The sequence below is a fragment of the Eubalaena glacialis genome, chromosome 17 (assembly GCF_028564815.1).
Source record: "Eubalaena glacialis isolate mEubGla1 chromosome 17, mEubGla1.1.hap2.+ XY, whole genome shotgun sequence".
In the NCBI taxonomy this organism is placed as follows: Eukaryota; Metazoa; Chordata; class Mammalia; order Artiodactyla; family Balaenidae; genus Eubalaena; species Eubalaena glacialis.
This window is the reverse complement of record NC_083732.1, coordinates 59,019,380-59,039,635: the sequence shown is the minus strand read 5'-3', so window position 1 is coordinate 59,039,635 and position 20,256 is coordinate 59,019,380.

The following is a 20,256-nucleotide window of genomic DNA, read 5'->3' as shown; positions in this document are numbered from 1 at the left end:
AAATCTATGTGGTCTATTGTGTCATTTAACGCTTGTGTTTCCTTATTAATTTTCTGTTTGGATGATCTGTCCCTTGGTGTAAGTGAGGTGTTAAAGTCCCCCATTATTTTTGTGTTACTGTCGATTTCCTCTTTTATAGCTGTTAGCAGTTGCCTTATGTATTGAGGTGCTCCTAAGTTGGGTGCTTGTATATTTATAATTGTTATATCTTCTTCTTGGATTGATCCCTTGATCATTATGTAGTGTCCTTCCTTGTCTCTCGTAACATTCTTTTATTTTATCTGACATGAGTATTGCTACTCCAGCTTTCTTTTGATTTCCATTTACGTGGAATATCTTTTTCCATCCCCTCACTTTCAGTCTGTATGTGTCCCTAGGTCTGAAGTGGGTCTCTTGTAGACAGCATATATATGGGTCTTGTTTTTGTATCCATTCAGCAAGCCTGTGTCTGTTGGTTGGAGCGTTTAATCCATTCAGGTTTAAGGTAATTATCGGTATGTATGTTCCTATTCCCATTTTCTTAATTGTTTTGGGTTTGTTTTTGTAGGTCCTTTTCTTCTCTTGTGTTTCCCACTTAGAGAAGTTCCTTTAGCATTTGTTGTAGAGCTGGTTTGGTGGTGCTGAATTCTCTTAGCTTTTGCTTGTCTGTAAAGCTTTTGATTTCTCCATCGAATCTGAATGAGATCCTTGCTGGACAGAGTAATCTTGGTTGTAGGTTCTTCCCTTTCATTACTTTAAGTATACCATGCCAATCCCTTCTGGCTTGTAGAGTTTCTGTTGAGAAATCAGCTGTTAACCTTATGGGAGTTCCCTTGTATGTTATTTGTCGTTCTTCCCTTGCTGCTTTCAGTAATTTTTCTTTGTCTTTAATTTTTGCCAAGTTGATTACTATGTGTCTCGATGTGTTTCTCCTTGGGTTTATCCTGTATGGGACTCTCTGTGCTTCCTGGACTTGGGTGGCTATTTCCTTTCCCATGTTGGGGAAGTTTTCGACTATAATCTCTTCAAATATTTTCTCTGGTCCTTTCTCTCTCTCTTCTCCTTCTGGGACCCCTATAATGCGAATGTTGTTGTGTTTAATGTTGTCCCAGAGGTCTCTTAGGCTGTCTTCATTTCTTTGCATTCTTTTTTCTTTAGTCTGTTCCACAGCAGTGAATTCCACCATTCTGTCTTCCAGATCACTTATCCGTTCTTCTGCCTCAGTTATTCTGCTATTGATTCCTTCTAGTGTAGTTTTCATTTCAGTTATTGTATTGTTCCTCTCTGTTTGTTTGTTGTTTAATTCTTCTAGGTCTTTGTTAAACATTTCTTGCATCTTCTCGATCTTTGCCTCCATTCTTTTTCCGAGGTCCTGGATCATCTTCACTGTCATTATTCTGAATTCTTTTTCTGGAAGGTTGCCTATCTCCACTTCACTTAGTTGTTTTTCTGGGGTTTTATCTTGTTCCTTCGTGTGGTACATAGCCCTCTGCCTTTTCATCTTGTCTATCTTTCTGTGAATGTGGTTTTTCTTCCACAGGCTGCAGGATTGTAGTTCTTCTTGCTTCTGCTGTCTGCCGTCTGGTGGATGAGGCTGTCTAAGAGGCTTGTGCAAGTTTCCTGAGGGGAGGGACTGGTGGTGGGTAGAGCTAGCTGTTGCTCTGGTGGGCAGAGCTCAGTAAAACTTTAATCTGCTTGTCTGATGGGTGGGGCTGGGTCCCCTCCCTCTTGGTTGTTTGGCCTGAGGTGACCCAACACTGGAGCCTATCCGGGCTCTTTGCTGGAGCTAATGGCGGACTCTGGGAGGGCTCATGCCAAGGAGTACTTCCCAGAACTCCTGCTGCCAGTGTCCTTGTCCTCAGGGTGAGACAGGGCCACCCCTCGCCTCTGCAGGAGATCCTCCAACACTGGCAGGTAGGTCTGATTCAGTCTCTATGGGGTCACTGCACCTTCCCCTTGCTCCCAATGTGCACACTATTTTGTGTGTGCCCTCCAAGAGTGGAGTCTCTGTTTCCCCCAGTCCTGTCGAAGTCCTGCAATCAAGTCCCGCTAGCCTTCAATATCTGAGTCTCTAGGAATTCCTCCTCCGATTGCTGAACCCCCAGTTTGGGAAGCCTGACGTGGGGCTCAGAACCTTCACTCCAGTGGGTGGACTTCTCTGGTATAAGTGTTCTCCAGTTTGTGAGTCACCCACCCAGCAGTTATGGGATTTGATTTTATTGTGATTGTGCCCCTCCTTCTGTGGCTTCTCCTTTGTCTTTGTATGTGGGGTATCTTTTTTGGTGAGGTCCAGTGTCTTCCTGTTGATGATTGTTCAGCAGTTAGTTGTGATTCCGGTGCTCTTGCAAGAGGGAGTGAGAGCATGTCCTTCTACTCCGCCATCTTGAACCAATCTCCCATCACCTCTCTTTTATAAACAAAGGATACAATACTATATACCCTGTTTTATGACTTTTTTTTTTTTTTTTAGTGCAGTTAGTAATATATCCTGGAGCTCTTTTCTTGTCCATACATAGAGAGCTTCCTCCTTGCTTTTTATAGCTGTATAGTACTCTCTTGGGTGGATGTTTCGCACTATATAAATTTGAGTTAGATAGCATTTGGGTTTTTTTCTATTACAAACAGGGTTTTAGGGAACAGTTGAACATACATCTTTTCATACATATGCTTCTGTAGCATAATTCCCCAAAGGAAAATCTTGGGTTATCAAAGGATAAATGCATTTATAATTAAATAAAAATTGCCAGATTTCTCTTCATGGTAGTTGTATACTATTTTTCACTTTTACCTGTAATGTATAAGACTGTCTGTTTCCCCATAAACTTGCCCACAAATTGGTATTGTCTAACTTTTGAATTTATGCCACTATGGTTGTTTAGACTGATGGCTTGATGTAGTCTTAATTTGCATTTTCTTTTTTTTTTGGAAATTTCTTCTTTTTTATTTTAATTTTTAATTGAAGTAGAGTTGATTTATAATATTACATTAGTTTCAGGTATACAACATAGTGATTCAAAATTTTTATAGTTTATACTCCATTTAATGTTATTATAAACTGTTGGGTATATTTCCTGTGCTGTATAATATACCCTTGTAGTGTATTTATTTTATACATAGTAGTTTGTACCTCTTAATCCCCTACTCCTAGTTTAGATTTGACATCATGATAACATACAATATTTGTCCCTCTCTGTCTGACTTATTTCACTAAGCATAATACCCTCCAGTTCCATCCATGTTGTTGCAAATGGCAAAATTTTTTTTATGGCTGAGTAGTATTCCATTTTGTGTTTGTGTGTGTGTGTGTGTGTGTGTGTGTGTGTGTGTGTCTTTATCTATCGATGGACACTTAGTTGCTTCCATATCTTGGCTATTGTAAATAACTCTGCTATGAATATTGCTGTGCATGTATCTTTTCGAATTAGTGTTCTCATTTTCTTCAGATTTATACCCAGAAGTAGAATTTCTGGGTCTGATGGTAGTTCTATTTTTAGTTTTCTGAGGAACTTCCACACAGTTTTCCACAGTGGTTGCACCAATTAACAGTCCCACCAACAGTGTACAAGTGTTCCCTTTTGTCCACATCCTCACCAACATCTGTTATTTGTGGTCATTTTGATGATAGCCATTCTGACAGGTGTAAGGTGATATCGTTGTTTTGATTTTGTATTTCTCTGATGATTAGCGATGTTGAACATCATTTCATGTACCTGTTGGCCATCTGTGTGTCTTCTTTGGAAATATGTCTATTCAGATCTTCTGCTCATTTTTAATTGGGTTGGTTTTTTTTTTTTTTGACATTGAGTTGTATGAGCTGCTTATATATTTTCGATATTAACCGCTTATCGGTCATATCATTCGAAAATATTTTTCTCTCATTCAGTAGGTTGTCTTATTTTGTTGATGGTTTTCTTTGCTGCGCAAGAGTTTTTAAGTTTAATTAGGTCCCATTTGTTTATTTTTGCTTTTGTTTCCTTTGCCTGAGGAGACAGATCGAAAAAAATATTTCTACGATTTATGTCAAAGAGTGTTCTGTCTATGTTTTCTTCTAGGAGTTTTATCGTTAATGATCTTTAGTCCGTTTTGACTTTATTTTTGTTTATGGTGTGAGAAAACGTTCTAATTTCATTCTTTTACTTGTAGCTGTCCAGTTTACTGAGCATCATTTATTGAAGAGACTATCTTTTCCCCATTGTATATTCTTGCCTCCTTCGTAATAGATTAATTCACCATAAGTGTGTGAGTTAATATGTAGGCTCTCTATTCTGTTCCTTTGATCTATGTGTCTGGTTTTGTGCCTGAACCGTACTGTCTTGATTACTGTAGCTTTGTAGTATAGTCTGAAGTCTGAGAGCATGATCCCTCCAGCTCTGTTCTTCTTTCTCAAGATTGTTTTGGCATTTGTCTTTTATGCTATGAATCGCAAATAATTTTTTCTCTGTCATATGTCTTTTGATTTTGCTTCTTGTTTTTTTTAAATTTGGTATTCAGACTTTTTATATTTTTTGGTAGTCAAAATGATTAATTAAAATAATTTTTAAAATGATTCTAGATTTTAAATTAGAAAGACCTTATTTAACCTAAGGATATGTTTTTTTCTAATAATTTATTTTTAATGTAAGCTTAAATTGATATGGAGTCTATATTAGTGTATAGTATGAAGGCAACTTTATATTTTTCCAGATGGACACCCCATTGTTCTAACACCATTTATTTAAAAAAGTTCTTTGCCCACTGATTTGAGATGTCACCTTGCTCATATACTAAATTTGTGTAACTATTTGAGAATATTTTTTGAAACCGAATTTTCTAAAATTTCAAGTTCAACTATGTTTCCCTTTCATCATGCTTCTCCAGGTAAAATAACCTTTTAGTTATTCATCAGTAGCTTTTTATGCTGCGTTTGAATGAAAGAATTGAGAAGGAGGTGTGATTATTTCCCATATAAGGAAATAATTTAAGGAAAGCCATGTATAAACCCAGAAAAAATAATTCTCCAGATATTATCGCTAGAAAATCCCCAAGCAACAGGATTTTTTTCTTTTCATTTCTAAAGATGTTGCCAAGTCATTTCATACCACTCGGGAGGTCTTCTCCTACAAGTGGTCAAAGGGGGAAAAGCCCACAATACTTCAGGGGGAAAAATGAAACAAAAAACATATATACCTCTCCAAGCATAAATCTCCCGCTGCTAGTCACTGCCCCCTTTAATAGGAAACTACGAAGTTTTTACCATAAAAGAGAAAAGTAATTCACTTTAAAAAATCTTATCAAGCCAAGTAAAGGGGTTATATTGCATTCGTATGTATATAGTTAGACTTATTTTCTGGCAGCAATACTTAGAGTAAATCTTGCTTATTTGTGCAAAGAGAGTTTAGGATAGTTTATTGGCAAGTACAAAGATACTGTTTCAGTAACTCTACTGGCATAACAAGATATAAAAATAAGACCAAAGCCAATATCTATAAATTCAATGTGTCCAGGTTAGCAAGTTTCACACCAGCACTGGTGGAGGTCTAAATCTTGTGTCCTCACTTTCCCATAACGTTAGCAGAAAATGCAGTGCAAAACCTTTTTAAACGCTTTATGGGTTCTTCCTTCTCCAAGACCAATGTAGCTATTTGTAGCAAATCTCCTTGAGAAGGTTATCATTTGTTAATTCCAATTCCTTGCTTTCCAGGCTTTCTTAAACCAACTGTGTTTCTGGATCAGCACCCCACATTCCAAGTATTCTGAAACTGCTCTTTTCAAGGGCAGCTATCACCTTCATGTGCTTAAGCCACTGGTCAATTCTTAGTCCTCATATTACTTGATCTAAATGCTATGTTTGTCATTGATCACCCTCCTCTTTGAAACGTACTTCACTTGGTTTCCAAGACATACTTTCCTGTTTTTTTTTCTTACTTCACTGGCTGCTTTTTCTCTTCAGGCTCTTTTTCTGATTCCTCCTTATATTCCTAATCTTCTGACCCTAGGGCCCTTCAGAGTCCAATCATTAGGCCTTTTCTCTTTCTTATCCACCCTCACTCCCTTGGTGATTTTCTCTACTCTCACAGCTTCCAGTACCACCTAACTCTCCCTGATGATATCCAGATTTATATTTCCATTATGGATCATTCTCCTAACTCTATAGTCATATATCCAGCTGCTTACTAGTTGTCTCTTCAATAAATATCTCAAATTTAGCATGTCTGAAACTAAGCTCCTCTTCTCTCTCTTTCCTAAGTCTGTTCATAGTCTTCTCCATCTCAGTTAACAAAACTTAACTTTCCATTTGCTTAGGTCAAAACCTTGAGACATCTCTCACACTCAGCATTGAAGCCACCAGGAAATCCTTTTGGCCTCAGCTTCAAAATATTTACCTGACCACTTCTCATCTCCATAGCCACTGCCCTCATTGAAGCCACCATTATCTGGATCATTCAAAGAGCCTCCCCACTGGGCTCTAGGCTTTTGTCCTTGCCCTTCCACAGAGCAGCTATCCCTTTACGATGTAAGATAGATCACATTCCTCTGTTTAAAAATTCACAGTGGCTTCCCATCTCAGAATAAAAACTAATGTTGTTACACTGGCCACCAAGGCCCTTCATAATCTTTTACCTCCACCCCTCCACTCTGACCTCATCTTCTAATACTGTACTTCTCCAGACTCACTGACCTCCCCACTGCTCCTTGATTCATAAGCTCACTGTATTAGTTTTCTATTGCTATTGTAACAGGTTACCACAAACTTAGTCGTTTAAAGTAACACAAATTTTTTATCTTACAGTTTTATAGTTTACAACTTGGACACAGGTCTCACTGGGCTAAAGTCAAGATGTTAAGAGATCTGTGTTCTCTTCTGGAGGCTGTAGAGGCAAATCCATTTCCTTTCCTTTTCCAGCTTCTAGAGGTCACCCACATTCATTGGCTAGTGGTACTTTTTCTCCACCTTCAAAGCAAAAAAGATTGCGTTTCTCTGATCCTGCTTCCATAGTCACATATCCCTATGACCTTAGCTGGGAAAGGTGCTTTGATTTTAAGGACCCAGTGTGATTAGATTAGGCCCATGTGGATAATCTCTTCATCTCAAGGTTGGTAACCTTATTAATATCTGCAAAGTCTGTTTTGCCATGTAGAATAACACATTTAAGGTTCCAGGGATTAGGATGTGGATATCTTTGGGGGAGGGACATTATTTTGCCTAGCATACTCATCTCCTTAAATACTTGCTCATATATCACCTTTTCAGTGAGGTCTTTCCCGACTATCCTATTTTAAATCCACCACCACTACAGTATTCCCTCTCTTAACTTTTCTATTTATTTTGTAATAACACTAATCCCCATATAATATACAGTGTGGTATATATTAATAATTTAGTTTGATTTTTCTATCTTCCCTCATCAGAGTATAAGCTGTGTAGTGTCATGAAAGTTGGTCTGTTTGTTTTATACTCTACCCACAACATCTAGAGCAGTGCCTATCACACAGTATACCCTCAATAGCTATTTGTTGAATGAATAGGTGAAAGAAAGAGTGGGGATTAAAACACAAGGATCCCACCTTGTTTCTAAGGTAGACTTTCCAAATCAAAGGATGAAATATATTTTCATCCAGTATCCTCATGGATTCATCATAGAATTTAAAACTTACTTTTATCTGATGGACTTTACTATGTATTAAGTAATTGCATTTACTGGTTTTTAACATGTGTATAGTGACATAGTGGATCCTCAGCCCTTGAATGAATAGTGCCTTATTCATAACAGGGAATAGATAACACCTCCCTTGATCTAATTTGATCTATAGTTTATTGATTTCATAACTATCAAGTTGAGGATGATTCCCTCTATTCCTAGTTTTCTGAGAGTTTTTACCATGAATGGGTGTCACATTTTGTCAAATGCTTTTTTTGTAGCAGTTGATGTGATTGGGTGATTTTTCTTCTTTAGCCTGTTAATATGGTGGATTATATTGATTGATTTTCAAATATGGAACCAGTCTTGTATCTTTGAAATAAACTCTACTTGTTCATAGAGTGTAATTCTTTTTATATGTTCCTGGATTTTATTTTCTAATATTTTGTTAATATTTTTTTGCTGATATATTCCTGAAGGATATTTGTCTGTAGTTTTCATTTTTGTACTATCTTTGTCTTGTTTCAGTATCAGAGTAATAGTGGTTTCGTGGAATGAGTTGAGAAGTGTCCCTCCTCTTCTATTTTGTAGAAGAGATTGTGGAGAAGTTCTAGCCAGGGAAATAAGGCAAGAAAGGGAAACAAAAGACATAAATTAGAAAGGAAGAAATAAACTGCCCCTATTTGCAGATGACATGATGGTCTATGTAAAAAAAATCTAAGGAATCTACCAAAAACTTCTAGAGCTAATAAGTGAGTTCAGGAAGTTAGCAGGATGTAAAATAAACATTCAGTAATCAGTTATGTTTCTATATGCTAACAGTGAAGATGTAGAAACCAAAATTAAACAAAAATACCATTTATATTCACTCAAAAAATTAAATAGGTGTTAATTTAATAAAATATGCAGTACTTGTATGCTGGAAACTACAAAACACTGATGAAAGAAATCAAAGATCTGAAATGGAGAGTAAAGCATAGTAAACATGTCAGTTCTCCCCAGATTAACATGCAGATCCTATAAATATCTCAGCAAGATTTTTTATAGACATAGACAAAGTTATTCTAAAATTATATGGAAAAGCAAAGGAACTAGAATAGCTTAAACAGTTTTTAAAAAGAAGAATAAATTGGTAGGAATCACTCCATCTGAGTTCAAGAATGATGATATACTACAGAAACCAAGACTGTGGTGGTACTGGTGAAAGGAGAGGCACAGAGATCAATTGGATAGAATAAAGAACTTAAAAATAAACCCAGACAAATATAGCCAGTTGATCTTTTTTTTCTAAATGTGCAAAAGCAATTCAATGAAAGATGAATAATTTTTTCAATAAATGGTGCTGGAGCAGTTGGATATCCACAAACAAAAATGCTTCAACTTTAACCTTACATGTTATACAAAAATTAACTTAAAATGGTTAGTACATTTAAATGTAAAATGTAAAACTATAAACATTTTGAAGATAACATCGGAAAATCTTTAGTACCTAGGGCTTGGTGAAGATGTCTTAAAGAAGACACCAAAAGTATTATTCATAAAAAAATGATAAATTAGACTTTATCAAAATTAGAACTTTTGCTGTATGAAGACCTTATTAAGAAAATTAAAAAGACAAGCTACAGACTAGGAGAAAATATTTGGAAACCATATATCTGACAGAAGACTCATATGTAGAATACATAAACAACTTTCAAAAATCAATATAAAAAACAACAAATAATCCAATTAAAAATGGGCAAAGACATGAAGAGAACTTTCACTGATGAGAGTATATTATGGCAAATGAGTGCATGAAAAGGTATTTAATATCACTAACCATTAGGGAAATACAAATTTAGATAATGATGAGATATTACTCCACACCTCTTAGAACAGCTGAAATAAGGAATAGTGACAATACTAAATCAACATTTGGCAAGGATGCGGAGAAAGTGTATCTCTCATATATTGCTGGTGGGAATATAAAATGGTATAGACACTTGACAACAGTTTGGCAGTTTCTTAAAAAGTACTAAACATACATTTTCCATACAATCCAGCAATTGTATTCCTGGGCATCTATTAAATATTCATTGGAAATTTATGTTTACACAAAGACCTGTACACAATTGTTCATAGAAGCTTTATTTGTAATAGCCCTAAACTAGAAACAACCAAACTGTCCCTTGATAGGTGATGGTTAAACAAGCTGTGGTACATCCATACCATGGAATGTTACTCAATAATAGTAAGGAATGCACACACACAACAACTTGGATCTCAAGGACATTACAGTGAATGAAAAAAGTCAGTCTCAAGAGGTACATACTACATAATTCCCTTTATATAACATTCTTGAGATGACAGAGTTATAGAGATGGAAAAACAGATTAGTGGCTTCCAGGGGTTAGGGATGGTGTTGAGGAGAGAATATGAGTACAATTCTAAAGGAATAGCATGAGGGAGATGTTTGTGGTGGTGGAATATTTCTGTTTCTTGATTGTGGTGGTGGTGGTGGTTATATGAGTCTATACATGTAAGAAAAGCTGAAAAAGCCCAGCAAAAACTTGCTTTCAGATAAGTCTATCTCTGGGATGATGGTGTAAACTGAACCATAGTTTGTCCTACCTGGAGAAAAGAAATATGAGCATACCGTGGAGATATTGCAGGTTTGATTCCAGACTACCACAATAAAGTGAATATTGCAGTAAAAAATTGATGTAGAACTATATACTCTCATTGTACTAATGTCCAATTCCTGATTATATTAATTATGTAAGATATGACTGGTGGGGAAACTGAATAAAGATTACATGGGTCCTCCCTATACTACCTTTGCATTTTCCTATTTATAATTATTTCAAAATGAAAGTGAAAAAAGCATGTTTTACTTCAGTGCATCTTATGGTAACCTAAAGAAAACACAGATGCCAAATGTGCTTTCAGGAGAAGTAGTGCCAATCATTTTTAAAATTATCTTCTATTGAGGTGAAATCACATAACATTAAAATTAACCATTTTAAAGCATACAACTCAGTGGCTTTTAGTACATTCACAATGTTGTGCGATCATCACCACTATCTAAGTCTGAAACACTTTATCAACCTGAAAGGAGACCTTGTACTTATTAAGCAGTCACTCCCTACTCCCTCTTAACCTGCAATCCCTGGAAAACCACTAACCTACTTACTGTCTGTACTGTGGATTTACCTATTCTGGATATTTTATATAAGTGGAATCACACCAAATGTGACCTTTTGTGTCTGGCTTCTTAGCATAATGTTTTCAAGGTTCATCCGTGTTGTTGTATGTGGCAGTACTTCATTCCTTTTTGTGGCTGAATAACATTCTATTGTAAGGATGTACCACAGTTTGTTTATCTGTTCTTCTGTTGATGGACAGTTAGGTTGTTTCCACCTTTTGGCTATTGTGAATAGTGCTGCTATAGACATGTGGTGGCAATTTAATACAAGAAAAAAGTTATTTCCAAAGTTCATGGTTTCCTTGTGGAAGGTGTAGAGTCCATGCAGGTTATATATCATGGGTTGCAACTAGTAACTCTAAAGCTTTTGTAATTTATTTGGGAAAGATGACTTGTCACTGTGGTTTTCCCATTCATTCATCCCAGGTGAATCAGATATTGGAGTGGTTAGAGATAACAACACAGGCAGTGACTGCTTATTTTGGGAGGAACAAATAACGCTTTATGAGATCAGAGACAAAATGTCATCATAATAGCAATTGTAAATTATTAGATGAGAGTCAACCTTGTGCTCATCAAGTGATCGAGACATAAATATTTTATTCCTTAAAGGCTTTAAAAACATAAATTTAGGAGATAAAGTACTTTAACAACAACAAAACAGTGTGAACCATGGAGGTGCTTAATCTCTTGGGTCCAGTTTATTTAATATGTGGTCATCTTTGTGTCCTTAAATGCTTCAGAAATTAGATATATAATACTTTAAAGGCAATAAGGTCACTGTTTTATAATCCTAGAATTAAAGAACTCTCCAGAAATGTTTTTAGGCATATCCAAGTAAGTTTATTCTTTCTCTGTACAGAACAAATCCAGCTCTTTCACAGCCTTTCTTCTTGGTTAGCTCTTTCAATTTTAAGCCATTGGTTTTCAACCACACTGCACATTAGAACCACCTGATACATTTTCTAAAATACCATTGTCTGTGCTGCCACCCAGATCAACTGAATCAGAATCTCTAGGGACAAGCCCAAGCATCTTATTTATGTAAAGTTCTCAAGTGATCCTAAGGTGCTGCCAGAGTAAGGGAGTAGTGCTTCAAACCAGTGGTTCTCAAACTTTATGAGCATCAGAATTACCTACAAGGCTTGTTAAAGAGAAGCTGGGTCCCACACTCAGGTTTCTGATTAAGTAGTTCTGGGTAGGAGCTGACATTTTGCATTATGAACAAGATCCCAGATGGTGCTGATGCTGCCAGCCCAGGATCCAGTTTTGAGGACGATGAATTAATCTTGTCCTTTTCACTCAGTGAAGATGAGGACTGGTCAAAGTCCTCCATATAAATACCCTGAAAATGATTCTTTTCCCTTATTTTAGAGAATTTCCTTTAGCATGGTAAGATAATGGGCCCCATAGTCAGAATGCCTGGTTAAAATGCCACTTCTATATAACTTTGGTCAAGTTCCTTATTTTCTAAAGCCCCAGTTTCTTCATCTGTGAAATGGGTATTATATGCTTGTTTTGAGGGTTAAATTTGGTAATATATGTAAAATGATTGACATACAGTAAATATATTTGTTAACTTTTCTTGATAGCTTTCATCTTCAACTATTATAGCTTTCCTTTGGTCTAATTGGCTATCAAGTTCTGTGCTTCTTATTGGTGTAACAAATAAGGAAATGTATGTTAAAAATCAGGAGGATAGTTAATTTGGGAATTCAACCGAGGTTCTCAGAGAACTGACTGAGAGTTTATATATATGTAATGATTAAAAGCTTCATCTCTGGAGTCAGAGAATCCTGGGTTTGAGTCCTGTCCAAAACTTCTCTGTTTGTTTTCCTATGAAAAATGATGGTAATAAAAGTTCCCTACATATTGAGTTATTGTGATTGTAACAGAACAGATAATGCAAGTACAATGATTAGCACAGTCCTGGACATATCATAGGTATTCAATAAATGTTAACTATTATTAAACTGAGGGTAATTGATTCCTAACTGCTCCTTTAAATATTAACTCTCCTTTTTCCTCTTTTGAACTGGTGTGTTTTTATAGCTCTTTGAGGTATGTTAGGAAGGAATGTAAATTCTCCAAGGGGAATGCAACTATTGAGAAGAAATTTGTTTACTATTTCCTCAACACTCTTCTAAATGCAAGACCGAAAAGGAGTGAAGATTTACTTTTCAAACACTGAATAACTTCACTATTATTTCCATTGCCAGAATCAAGAGAAAAGCTGTTGAAACTCCTGGTCAATCATTAGTTTCAATTTCAGGCCTTCAGTTGGGCATTTCCATCCTTCAGTTGGGCATTTCCGTCGGTGGACAGCCTTACAAAATAGGGCTGCTGCCAGTTCTCTGCTGTGACTTCCTGGCTGGGATGTAGGGAAGTCCTTCATATGCTCTCTGACAGTGTAAGTGCAGAAACCTCTATTTCAAAGGCTTTTTTTTTTTTTTTGTATTTTTTATTTGACTACAGAATGGAAATAATCCCCCAAATACTCTGGACATGATGCAAACTGATCTTGAGGGACTGCAATATCTACAATAGTCTTTTCCATAGATATAATGACTGGAGGTATTGTTTTATTCATTTTGCAAGAAAGGATGACTCTGCTGTTGATAGCACTAAGTCTTGTTTCCCAAAGTGTGGTACAAATTCCACTGGGGATATGAAATATTTGATGGGTGTTGCATGGACAGATGCTTATTTTAATATTTAGTGTTTATTTTAATATACATTAGGAAAAAGCACACATGCTTGTTTTCCCAGATACTCTTGTTTAAAGTAAATCTAAAATACATAGAAAGCTTAAACTTTGAGGTAAGGAAACAGGTAAACAGTAGTATAAGGGGCATGTATGCAGTTTTGATAAATACAATGAAGGTGAATGTGATACAGATTCAGGAAACATTTTGCAAAATATGCAGGCTGTTTGGTACCTCAGGAGCTAACGATCCATCTGTATATATCACAAGTAGAAGGAACATTTACCGATAGAGAATGAAATGGCTATGACAATCTTTTCCATTTTTCATTTATGTATGGTTGTCTTCTATTCTAGCCTTTCTTTCTTTGCCACAATTCTCCCCTTTAAAGATTTTTACTAATTATAAGAGAAAGATAAAGAGGAAAGAACCAACACACATATTCAGTGAAAAATAAGGTATACATTTTTTAGATTTAATGGATGCTTCATTTAAGATTACCATTAAAATGATGTCTTTGCCTATCAATTTATGAAGTAAGAGCCTGGTTAAAGCCATTATATAATATTTTCACATGTTTTATATACCACTGGAATTTATTTTCTAATTTAATTGCCAAATTCCTAATCTGATTAGATTCTTAGGGGAAGCAAAATTAGTATTGGAGAAAAAATAGATAAAATAAGGTTTTCTTTACTTTTGTGCAAGTCATGCCAGGCTGTATGTTTCATGTAAGATTAATAGAGGAGTGTTTCAGTTCTTTTTCATTTTATCAGAGGCAAACACTTGCTACTTTATCTTACCATCCCAGGAAACAGAATGGGGTGATATATGCCACAAGTCTAGTCATAAAAGAAGCTCTTGAAAATAAGGTCATCTTGTTGAATTGGCCAGAAATGAGTTGGATAACAAGTCATGGTGATGAAGCCATAAATGGCGTCCACATTGCTACCATGGTTTCCAGAGAATAAAATTCTTATCATGCTGCCAAATGTGACTGGTTTATAAGTCTGACCTACTGGTGTCTCTGTGAAGTAGTATATTCTTACTAAATTGTTTCCAACTTGTTTCATTCATTCAACAAATGTTTATTGAGCACCTATTATGTGTCGGGCACTAACTGTTTCAGGTGTGGGTGATGCAACAGTGAGAAAAAACACTGAAGTCCTTGCCCTCAAGGAAACCAGAGCTGTTTATGTGAACTACCATTGCAAACGTGGTCACCCTCCTATATTAAAATGTGCTTCTTAAATATTCTGATTTTTAAGAGGTTCAGAAGTGATTTTAAACAATTAAAAAGATGAAATGAGGGGATATGAAGTCAGGTCATAAGATTCAATTAAACAAGTTTAAAAGCAGGACTATTTTTGAACACAAGAAAGAGAACTCACATTTTGAAACAACAAGAACTAACATTTAGGGCACTTGATATGCTCTAGACACTTTGCTCAGTACTTTATATCCATTTTCTTATTTAATCTTCACATCTCCCTTATATAAGTGGTACTGTAATATCATCTTCATTTTATGGATCAGGACACTGAGCTTAGACTAATTAAATGTCTTGTCCACTGTAATCCAATCTTGTTTACTAGCATAAACAAGAAATAAACAAAAACAAAGCTAAAGCAATCTGTCTCCTACCTTAACCTCTATGGAACAGTTCATCCAATTTGGCGGGAGGAAACAGAAAAGATTAGGTTAACACAGAGTACGAATGCAAGACTAAAGATCAAAGAGTGATAGGTTTTAGAAAAATTCAGGGATCTTATTTCCCTGAAATAAGTGATTGATCCTTTTTTTTTTCTCTACCTCTGACGAGCAGAGGTTGTCACAACTCTCTAATCACAAATACAAAATAACAGAAAATCCTGTATCTTTAAGTCACTGCTCAATGGAGGGAATTTATCAGCCTTGGCTACAAGGATTAGCCACAATCCGCGTGCCGTTGGATATACATGAGTCTTCAGATAGGTGATTCCAGCCATTCCTTTCAAATACGTGCTGTTTCTTAGTTTCTGAGAACATTTAAAATACGTTTTTTCCTGAATTTGGAGAAGTTAAGACAGAGAGACCTTCTTGTTTTTCTCTCATCTAGTATTCAAGACTTACGTAGGGAAAAAAAAGAGAGAGTAAATGCAAAGTGTTTTATATGCTTTTTCCTGTAATAAAATCTCATTTTACTGGATCTTCAATGGAAATCTTTCTCCATTCTGGTATGAGGGGAATTTTGGCATCTGTATTTCTACTTGGTACAGTCTACAGCTGTTTGTTTACTTTTCTGACTTGGGTACTTGTAGAAGTTATCTCTGTTGTAGAATTAACAAGTAATCTCACTCTGGAAAGTATTTCTGCAGTGTTTCTTGAATGGCTCTTCAACCATGGCAATGTCCATGAGTGGCTAGGAGTGTTAGGTATTATTCCTCTGCCACTCCGGGGATTTGCTTTGGAATCCATGGACTCTGAGTCTCTTATGTAGCTCTCCAGAAAGTGAGGTTTGGGGGCTTAGGCAAGATCAGCACAGGAAAACCTCCAAGGGAGGGTGATTCTTCTATGTCTTCAGATCTCATCATCAAGAATGAAAGTGAATGAGTCAGTCAGACAGTCAGCTGGATCACAAATATTTATCAGTTGCCTCCTATGTGCCAGGAAAAGGGTATAGAGTGATCAGAAAGACAGATACAACCCTAAGGAGGCTCTAAGCTAGTGTGAAAGACCAACATGAAATAAATGACTTTGGGTCAACATTAACAGTCTAAGTAAACCAGATGTTAGTTATTTCTATATATGGAGCAAGGACCAATGTTTCTTCTCACTCGCCCTAAAGAAGTCACTTGCCCAAAAGCATATATTTTACTGAAAATGATGAGAGGTTTTTACCTCACAGGAAACACCGTTGCGCTCCAGATCTCCGTACTTGATATATCTCTCCCAGTTTCTCATAGCCACACAGCCACAAGCTTCCTCTCTCTTTTGACTCTTCTCTAAACCTCTCTGGCTCCAGTCCTCCATTTCCAGATCGCTCCTTGCCCCTTCTCTCCTTTCTTAGGTAGACAAATTAATTGTCTCATCTCTTTCCAACTTGCATAGCTGCAATTAAAAACTGACAAGCAGCACACCCACTAATTACCAGGAATTTCTCTCATTAGAAGGCAGGGGAATATTTATATAATAATTTTTATTTCCTCACCTACCTATATATCTCCACCCACTGCAGTGTCTTCCTCACCCACACCCACTGCAGTGTTTTCACCTCTTTGCAAAGTCTTCCCAAATGGTTTGAGAGTTCCCAACTGATATTTCACATGTCCCTACAAAGTGCTGTCAATCACCAGGTGATATCTTTTTGTTTTTCTGTTTTAGCCCCCTGTGGTTTTTTCATCTGTTGTGGATACTTTTTATGCCTACACAGTCACTTGAAGGGGTCTTGGCTCTCCCTCCAGGGTTTTCAGCCAAGTGCCCTCCTTTTAGACATAGCTGCCAGTACCATAGCCCTACTGATATTCTTGAGCCCTAAAAGTGCTAGGGCAGAGCCATAGAATATGGTACCCCTAGGAAATAGAATATATTCTAAGAATATATTCATAGGATATGTGCTGAATGACATTGCGTTTAATATGCAAGGAGGGGGAATGCTTTCCCGCTCCTTTCTACCTTTCCCACCCCTTGCCATCACAGGGGTCATATGAATACTAGAGGAGTATCTGATGGTGTTTTTGAGAAATAAAGTCTTATATAATTTTATTTTAGCACATGATAATCATGATATATAACAGGTGATATGGCACAGGACTGATCATTCAGAACGGACCCAAAATATAACCTGAGCAATCAGATTGGATGTTCGTTAGCAGGTAGGACAACTATATTGTGCATCCTAGCTTAATATTAGCTCTGTTTTGGAAGATCGTAACATGAATCCATGAAGGCTGTGGTTGGGAAGAGGAGGAGACCAGTCTTAACTATAGAAGCCATGTTGTTCCTGTCTCCTAAATTAAGAAATGTTTTCTCTCTGTTTTCTAGTACTCAGGTATTGTTGGAGGCATTATAGTTCAGAGGGATGTGAATATAGGCTCCAGAGTTAGATGGACTGAGGATCAAATTCCTGTTCTGCCACAAAAAGATCATGATCTTGGGCAGTTAACCTCTATACACTATAATTTTCTTATCTGCAAAATGGGAATAAAATGCATAATTATGAGGGTGCTGTAAATATTAAATGAGGAAATTAATTTTTTAAGGGTTAAAAATGTTATGCATTATTATTGTACCACGTTCTTGTGTCTAACTCATTCTTTAGAATAACTTTGGCTTCATCCTGACTCTAGGCAGACTCATCCAGTCAATGCAACGGATGTGGCCAGTCATGTAGTAGTTAGATACTAAGTAATTAATTAGCTCATTCACTCACTTCTTTAATTCTTTCATTCCTTCAACTAAAGGACATAGTAAGCACTGGAGATCAATGATGAAAATGAGGAGATGACTTTATGAGCTCACAGTTAGAGGGGATACAGACCAAAAAAGAAATAATTAGAAAGCAGTGTGAGAAGTGCCATTATGGAGATAAGTAGAGAAGGTTATTGAAATGCATCAGAGAAAAGCCAATTATTATGCCTGGAGAAATTAAGAAACCTTCACAAAAGAAGTAGTAAAGACTTGTTCTTAGGACAGATTTAGGGCCATCAATTTCCCATATAAATGGTGTTCCCTATCCCACTGGAAATTTCTGGATGAGCCTAACATTTCCTGGGACTATTGTAGATATGAGATCAGAATCTTAAAGCATATATCTCCTTATTCCAGAGCTCTGATAATGCAAATAAAATACAAAGATACAAGACTTTCAAGATTAAGCTACCTTAGTATTCAATTGAATAAAATTATTAATTCTTTAGAACATTTTTAAACTTTTTTTGAGGTATGGTAGAGGAAGTAAAAAAAATATGGCTTGTTTTTCATGTTACCTCTTAAATTCTAAAGTCTTCTAAATTGCATCATTTCTGAATAATCAGCAACAACAACCAACAGTATTGCTACTGGTTAGGTTTAGTCCCTGAAAGCGTATGGTCTTTAAAGTATGTCATTAGGATCTTCTAATGCACCCAGTGTCTCCTCAGCTGAAGTCCCAAAACACGTAAGTCCATTTTGCATGTTCCTGTGTTTTCCAGTTGCTTAAAATTGATCTTGAGATTTTTTTTTGGATTGACATCAGTACTTCCAGTGTTATGTTTTTTTGTTTCGTTGTTTTTCTGGAAAATAAATCAGTCTCTCTTTCTCTTACTGTTTCTCTGTCCCCTCCTTTCTTTTTTTAATTTTTGTTTTTACCTTTCTTAGTTGTCTACTTTCCCCTCCGGAAGTTATGCATTCCTTCTTTTCATTTGTTCAGATTGGAAAAGTTTAAACAAACAAGCATAAGCATATGTAGATACACCCAGACAGATAGACAGACACACACACACATACACACACACACACACACACACACACACGGAGGAACAGATTATTTAACAATCTTGGCTGTTACAAAACACAGGAGCACTTTAATAGAGATCTCACTACTGCCTCGTGTGTCTTCTGCCAATTTTTGGCTGTATTTAGTTCTTCATGAAGCACTTACAGGTGTTGGTTTTGGACTCTTTTCTTTCCAGGGATAATTTTTGAAGCAAGCAATGTTGGAAAATGTTCTCAGATAATCTGTGCTCTGCCAGTGCACTTTGTCCTTGTGGGCCCTTAAAAAATCAATTTCATGTGGGTTACCTGTCACTTTGTATGTTTGTTTTTTGGGTACAAAAAAGGATTAAATCACTTTGGTTGTATAAAATGGCTTTTAATCAGTTCTTTTTCTTCTAGGTACAATCACTTAACCTGCTTTAAGACTGTGAATCAGTGCAGCTGGAGGCCTTTTGGAAGCCTTTTGGCTGGTGTTGGGTTAGAAAAGTAGAGTTGGAATCAGTTGGCCAGAGTTCACATACTGGCACCATCACTTGCTAGCTATGTGACTTGTGACTGATTAGCCTTTCTTTGATTCAGTTTTCCTATTGATAAAAATAGGGTCAAAGGTACTATCCATGTCTTAGGTTTGTTGGGATAATTAAATGAGATTGTGTGTAAGGAGTGTTTAGCATAGGCCTGGAAAATAGTAAGCTTTTAATAAGTGTCATTCTTATTATTGCATGTGAGTGACATAGCCAACAAGGAGACATGCAACATCAGGAAGAGGCTGCAAAGGCAGTTCAAAGACTATCGCTATGTTTGGTATTACTTGCTTCCATATCTGTCAGTTCAGAAATTTGTTATTTGGTGTGGAAAGGACTGATAAGTCTTGGCACAATGTTTTCCCCCAAGTAAATCACATTTTTTCTGGAATTTGTTTTGCCCTCTCCTCTAACTTCTCTCCACACGCCAGTCTCTAACCCCTACTGCCCTTCATCCACTGCCCTGCCCCTCCATTCCAGAACATGAGAGTCAACATCTGTCGCTTTGTTTTCACACCATGACTGCAGTTGGGAAACTCCATTCCCCAAAATCCTTCCCAGTTCTTGGTGAAAGCCCCTGCTTATAATTCATGTTTTCCACACGCGCTTAGTAAAGATTTCAGTGTTGTAAAATTAATTCTATAATTATCACCTGTTCTTTATGTTCAAATGTTTGTTCAAATGTTTACACGCTACATTTAAGAAATCACCTTCTGATAATTTTTATTTCTTTACTTAATAGAAGCACAGCGATTTCTCCCATACAGCCCTTTGCTGCCTCATTAGCACAC